Source organism: Capra hircus, chromosome 11 (assembly GCF_001704415.2).
Source record: "Capra hircus breed San Clemente chromosome 11, ASM170441v1, whole genome shotgun sequence".
Lineage (NCBI taxonomy): Eukaryota > Metazoa > Chordata > Mammalia > Artiodactyla > Bovidae > Capra > Capra hircus.
In genome coordinates, this window is record NC_030818.1 from 15,961,358 (window position 1) to 15,968,049 (window position 6,692).

Genomic DNA, 6,692 nt, shown 5'->3' on the forward strand with positions numbered 1-6,692 from the left:
AGAAGGCAATGGCACCCCACTCCAGTACTCTTGCCTGGAAAATCCCATGGGTGGAGGAGCCTGGTAGGCTGCAGTCCATGGGGTCGGGAAGAGTCGGACACGACCGAGCGACTTCACTTTCACTTTTCACTTTCGTGCATTGGAGAAGGAAATGGCAACCCACTCCAGTGTTCTTGCTTGGAGAATCCCAGGGATGGGGGAGCCTGGTGGGCTGCCATCTATGGGGTTGCACAGAGTCGGACACGACTGAAGCGACTTAGCAGCAGTAGCAGCAGGATAATGCCTATTTTTAGGAGATACCTACTGAAGTAGTTAGGGCTGAAGTATCAATATCTGCAATCTACTTTGAAATGGTTCAGTGAAAAAAAGGAAAACTTTTTCTGTAGAGTGATAAAGCAAATGTGGCAGGATGTTAACAATTGTTATATTAGGTAGAGTGATATGTAATAGGGAAGAACCTTTGTATTCTATTAGAAGCTAATCACTAACGGGATGTTGCCTATAAGCTTAAATTATATATAATGGTGCATCTCTGGGGAACTTGCCTCCCAGGTAATGAGCATTAAGTTAAAATACCTTTGTTTAGCTCACAGGAAACAACCTGACCAGGCCCACCTGTGAAAGACTACAGGCAGGAAGAAATTAACATCCCTTTAGGAGGCTGACAGGAACCAGGACATGTTTGACCTTACTTTTCCTCCTTTTAGTAGAAAAGAAGCGTGAATTCTAACTCAGGCAAGATGGTTCTTTGGAACATGAGTCCACCATTTTCTCAGAGTGCTGGCCTTCTGAATAAAGCCGCCACTCCTTGCTCCAAAAACTTATCTTTTGATTTATTGGCCTGTCATGCAGCAAGCAGTACAAACTTGAACTTGGTAACAAATTTTGTTGTAGTCAGTCAAAAGCCTTGTTGCTCATGGCTAGCCAGCCCTGATTGGGGAATTTTCAGGTAAGGCCCTAGCAGGTGCTGGCGTTCCTCGTCCTGAGGATCTTCCCTTTGAATTTCCCTAAGGCAGCACCGGCTGCCCCAGTGTTTGGCAGTCAGAGCAAAGAATCAACATTTGGGAGCCATGGGATGCATACAGTATGGTAAGTCAATCTGGTGTGAACAGTCGGGCCTTTATTTCCTCTCTAGGGCTTTTTCTCTGGAAGAGTCAATTTATTTTGAATTTGAGTAGGGTATCCTTTTGGAGAGAGGCAAGAGTGGTTGGACTTTTACCTGATTTATGAACTGGTTCATTTGTTTCTTTGGAGGCATTTGTGTGTATATTATGTATTTTGCTTGTCTTGAATTTCCTGTCTTTAAAAATGGAGAATTTTAAATGATCAACAAGTTTCAACTATCCCTAAAGCAAGTCTTCTGAGGCTTATTTTGAAGGAGACAAATGCATGAGTGGGAGGAGGATGATATTTTATTGTAACAATATGTGGCCATAGTACCTGTTGGGATCTCCACAAGGGGTTTAGGCAGGGTTATCTTGGGGCCCTGTGCCCCAAGTACTGTGACCTTTCTTGTATTAATTATGTCATTTATGGTCTACTGTGTTGTTGGTATTTGTCAAACCCCAATACCAAACTTGAGGGTTTATTTAGGATTTTGTGTTTGTTCTTTGGGTTGTTCATTTTGTTTGGTATTGTTTCTCCATTTACAGCCAAAGAAATTTTGTGATATTTAAGACTTATACTGATGTCAAATGGAGGAAAGGATCAAGAAAAAAAAAAAGGAAAAAAAACCTGTCTGTTCTTGTCCAAGAGTGGGACATTCCCAAGAAGAAGAGAAAGGTTCCACTTGGCTCCTAAAATCACAAAAATGTATGAGTAGAAGTGTCTTTTCCATAAATATTATTATAAAAGGGTATTGCCATCTAGACAATTAGCTTGATTTCTCACATCTGCCAGAAACCCAATTTGAATCTCTTTTGTAACTGATGGGCTTTACATTGCTGTACCTGATTCATGACTGAATATTTGGAATGGAAGCTTTGAGGTCCCTGTGTTTGTGTGTTTGTATGTGTATAATAGGTGTATGGCACTGCCAAAATTAATTTGTGAAAGAGCTCTATTTAATTAGTTTAAAGGAAATTAAGCACTTACATAAATACTCAAACATATAAGACATTGGCCAGAATACATTTTAGGTTCATAAATCCTCAATATTGAATTAATATCTGGTATATCTGAGGTTTGTGACATTGTAGAGGAGACAGGAATCAAGACCATCCCCATGGAAAAGAAATGCAAAAAAGCAAAATGGCTGTCTGGGGAGGCCTTACAAGTAGCTGTGAAAAGAAGAGTAAGAGAAAAGCAAAGGAGAAAAGGAAAGATGTAAGCATCTGAATGCAGAGTTCCAAAGAATAGCAAGGAGAGATAAGAAAGCCTTCCTCAGCGATCAATACAAAGAAATAGAGGGAAACAACAGAATGGGAAAGACTAGAGATCGCCTCAAGAAAATTAGAGATACCAAGGGAACATTTCATGTAAAGATGGGCTTGATAAAGGACAGAAATGGTATGGACCTAACTGAAGCAGAAGATATTAAGAAGAGGTGGCAAGAATACACAGAAGGACTGTACGACTCAGATAATCACGATGATGTGTTCACTTACCTAGAGCCAGACATCCTGGAATGTGAAGTCAAGTGGGCTTTAGAAAGCATCACTAGGAACAAAGCTAGTGGAGGTGATGGAATCCAGTTGAACTATTTCAAATCCTGAAAGATGATGCTGTGAAAGTGCTACACTCAATATGCCAGCAAATTTGGAAAACTCAGCAGTGGCCACAGGACTGGAAAAGGTCAGTTTTCATTCCAATCCCAAAGAAGGGCAATGCAAAAGAGTGCTCAAACTACTGCACAATTGCACTCATCTCACACGCTAGTAAAGTCATGCTCAAAATTCTCCAAACCAGGCTTCAGCAATACGTGAACCGTGAACTTCCAGATGTTCAAGCTGGTTTTAGAAAAGGCAGAGGAACCAGACATCAAATTGCCAACATCTGCTGGATCATCGAAAAAGCAAGAGAGTTCCAGAAACACATCTATTTCTATGATTTTATTGACTATGCCAAAGCCTTTGACTGTGTGGATCACAATAAACTGTGGAAAAATCTGAAAGAGATGGGAATACCAGACCACCTGACCTGCCTCTTGAGAAATTTGTATGCAGGTCAGGAAGCAACAGTTAGAACTGGACATGGAACAACAGACTGGTTCCAAATAGGAAAAGGAGTACATCAAGGCTGTATATTATCACCCTGCTTATTTAACTTCTATGCAGAGTACATCCTGAGAAATGCTGGGCTGGAAGAAGCACAAGCTGGAATCAAGATTGCCAGGCGAAATATCAACAACCTCAGATATGCAGATGACACCACCCTTATGGCAGAAAGTGAAGAGGAGCTAAAAAGCCTCTTGATGAAAGTGAAAGAGGAGAGTGGAAAAGTTGACTTAAAGCTCAACATTCAGAAAACGAAGATCATGGCATCTGGTCCCATCACTTCATGGGAAATAGATGGGGAAACAGTGGAAACAGTGTCAGACTTTATATTTTGGGGCTCCAAAATTACTGCAGTTGGTGATTGCAGCCATGAAATTAAAAGACGCTTACTCCTTGGAAGAAACTTATGACCAACCTAGATAGCGTATTGAAAAGCAGAGACATTACTTTGCCAACAAAGGTCTATCTAGTCAAGGCTATGGTTTTTCCAGTGGTCATGTATAGATGTGAGAGTTGGACTGTGAAGAAAGCTGAGCGCTGAAGAATTGATGCTTTTGAATTGTGGTGCTGGAGAAGACTCTTTAGAGTCCCTTGGACTGCAAGGATATCCAACCAGTCCATTCTGAAGATCAACCCTGGGATTTCTTTGGAAGGAATGATGCTAAAGCGGAAACTCCAGTACTTTGGCCACTTCATGTGAAGAGTTGACCCATTGGAAAAGACTCTGATCCTGGGAGGGATTGGGGGCAGGAGGAGAAGGGGACGACAGAGGATGAGATGGCTGGATGGCATCACTGACTGGATAGACGTGAGTCTGAGTGAGCTCTGGGAGTTGGTGGTGGACAGGGAGGCCTGGCGTGCTGCGATTCATGGGGTCGCAAAAAGTCGGACATGACTGAGTGACTGAACTGAACTGAACTGAACTGAACTGAATCTGGTATTAAAGTTATCTTGAGCTTCCCAGGTGGCTCAGTGGTTAAGAATCCGCTTGCCAATTCAGAAGACATGGATTAGATCCCTGGGTCAGAAAGATCCCCTGAAAGATGAAACGGCAACCCAGTCCAATATTCTTGCCTGGAAAATCCCAAAGGCAGAGGAGCCTGGAGGGCTACAGTCCCTGGGGTTGCAAAGAGTCGACTGAGCACGCATGCCATCATTAAAGTTACCTTAAGCTTTCTGGTTTGATTAATACAGACATGGTTTTACAGTTATGAATTTAGATGTAATACTTTTATTGTACATATGTTTACTAGAAATCAAATAAGACCTTATTATTCCTGTTATAAAATTTGTCAGCAAGAAAAATAAATGATATGACAAAGCCTTTAAGTAAATAGAGGTAAATGAGTTAAGAGTTTTCAATAATCTTTAAAAGGAATATTATGTTTTGGAAATGTCTAACTAAAATATTCTCTCCAGATTTTTGTAACTTTAAACTAAATTAAATGAAGAGAATTCATTGACTATCTGAGTCATTTCAAATAGGATAAAATAGTGGAACATTTATTGCTGGGCAGGTCTAAGTTTACCTACCTTTGCTTCTTAGGAGAGGAAGACCAAAGCATAAGTTTATCAATCAGTAAATGCTGATATGATAAACAGATACAGTCACTGTATTATTTTTAAAGCTTTTTTGAAGGTTTGTGATTTTAAAAGTTGTGAAACAAAGAAATCCTTACTACTTTTCTTACCAGAATTCATTAGAAAAGCAAGTTAGAATAAAAACAAAAAAGCAAGCTCCATTTGCAGAGAAACTGGAAGAGATCTGAAATCTTAGGCCCAACAGAGGAAAGATAACCAAAAGCATCAGAGGTTGATCAGAGAGGCTTGTAGGAGAACATGAAGAGAAGCTGCTGTAGTAGAGAGGGATTCAGCAGCTAAAATATAGACAAAGGAACAACCAGCAGGCAGTAACAAATATCCCTCTCAGTATGTAGGAGCAGATTCTCTTTAAAACAGAAGCAATGGATATCAGCAGGAGCTTCCTGGATCTAGTCTGGTTCTGAGAAGCAGTAGAAAAGGAGCACACAGATGAAACATTTGTAAGACGTGATCTGTCTATTATATAAAGGGACTATATATATATATTTATATAATATATAAATTTCCTTTATATAATATATAATATTATTTGTAACATATATATTATATAATAAATGTTATAAATTATATAAAATATAAAAATGTTATATGTAATTATATAATATACAAATTAAAATTCCAGGGACTGTATAGTCCATGGGGTCACAAGGAGTCCGACACAACTGAGCAACTGAACTGAACTGAATTCTAAGATAGCAAACTTTGTCATAGAAAAAAGGAAAATACAATTGCCAATCCCTTCCAATTAACCTTTGCTAAATGAAGTTACATGCAACACCTAGGATGATAAGACATTTCACCTGGCCTGGATATTTTCCTGGCTTCTTCCCAAAGGGAATTTCCTAAAATTTTGGATTACAGACCCAAAATCAAAACAGTTGCTGCTGCTGCTGCTAAGTCGCTTCAGTCATGTCTGACTCTGTGGGACCCCATAGACGACAGCCCACCAGGCTCCCCCGTCCCTGGGATTCTCCAGGCAGGAACACTGGAGTGAGTTGCCATTTCCTTCTCCAATGCACGAAAGTGAAAAGTGAAAGTGAAGTCCCTCAGTCGTGCCTGACTCTTAGCAACCCCATGGACTGCAGCCTACCAGGCTCCTCCGTCCATGAGATTTTCCAGGCAAGAGTACTGGAGTGGGGTGAAAACAGTTGAGACAAAACAAAAACCGAGGTCTTACTAGAGGGGAAAAAAGGGATAGTTAAATGTGAGCTCTCTCACTACAAAAACAAACAAATAACACTGTTAAAAGCTAAGAACTAAAGCCACTTAATGAATTCTGCAAGGAGATCCAACCAGTCCATTCTGAAGGAGATCAGCCCTGGGATTTCTTTGGAAGGGATGATGCTGAAGCTGAAACTCCAGTACTTTGGCCACCTCACACGAAGAGTTGACTCATTGGAAAAGACTCTGATGCTGGGAGGGATTGGGGGCAGGAGGAGAAGGGGACGACAGAGGCTGAGATGGCTGGATGGCATCACCGACTCGATGGACATGAGTCTGAGTGAGGAGTTGGTGATAGACAGGGAGGCCTGGCGTGCTGTGATTCATGCAGTCGCAAAGAGTCGGACACGACTCAGTGACTGAACTGAACTGAACTGAATGAATTCCTGATCCCAGAAACCATGATAACAATAAAAGCTTATTTTAAGCAACTAAGTTTTATGGTGTTTTGTTACACAAAATATTCTACTTGGTGATTACACCATAACTTTGGGGTTATTTTCTTACTGTTCAGAGTTTATACCTCTATCAGATAACTTGATAAGATGCAAATGATTTTCTTCTCTAAGTTAACACCTGGGCCCTAATCCATAATAAATAGTATTATCAAACAAAGTTATATTCTCTTCGAAGAGTTTCTCAACCTCTGTGCTG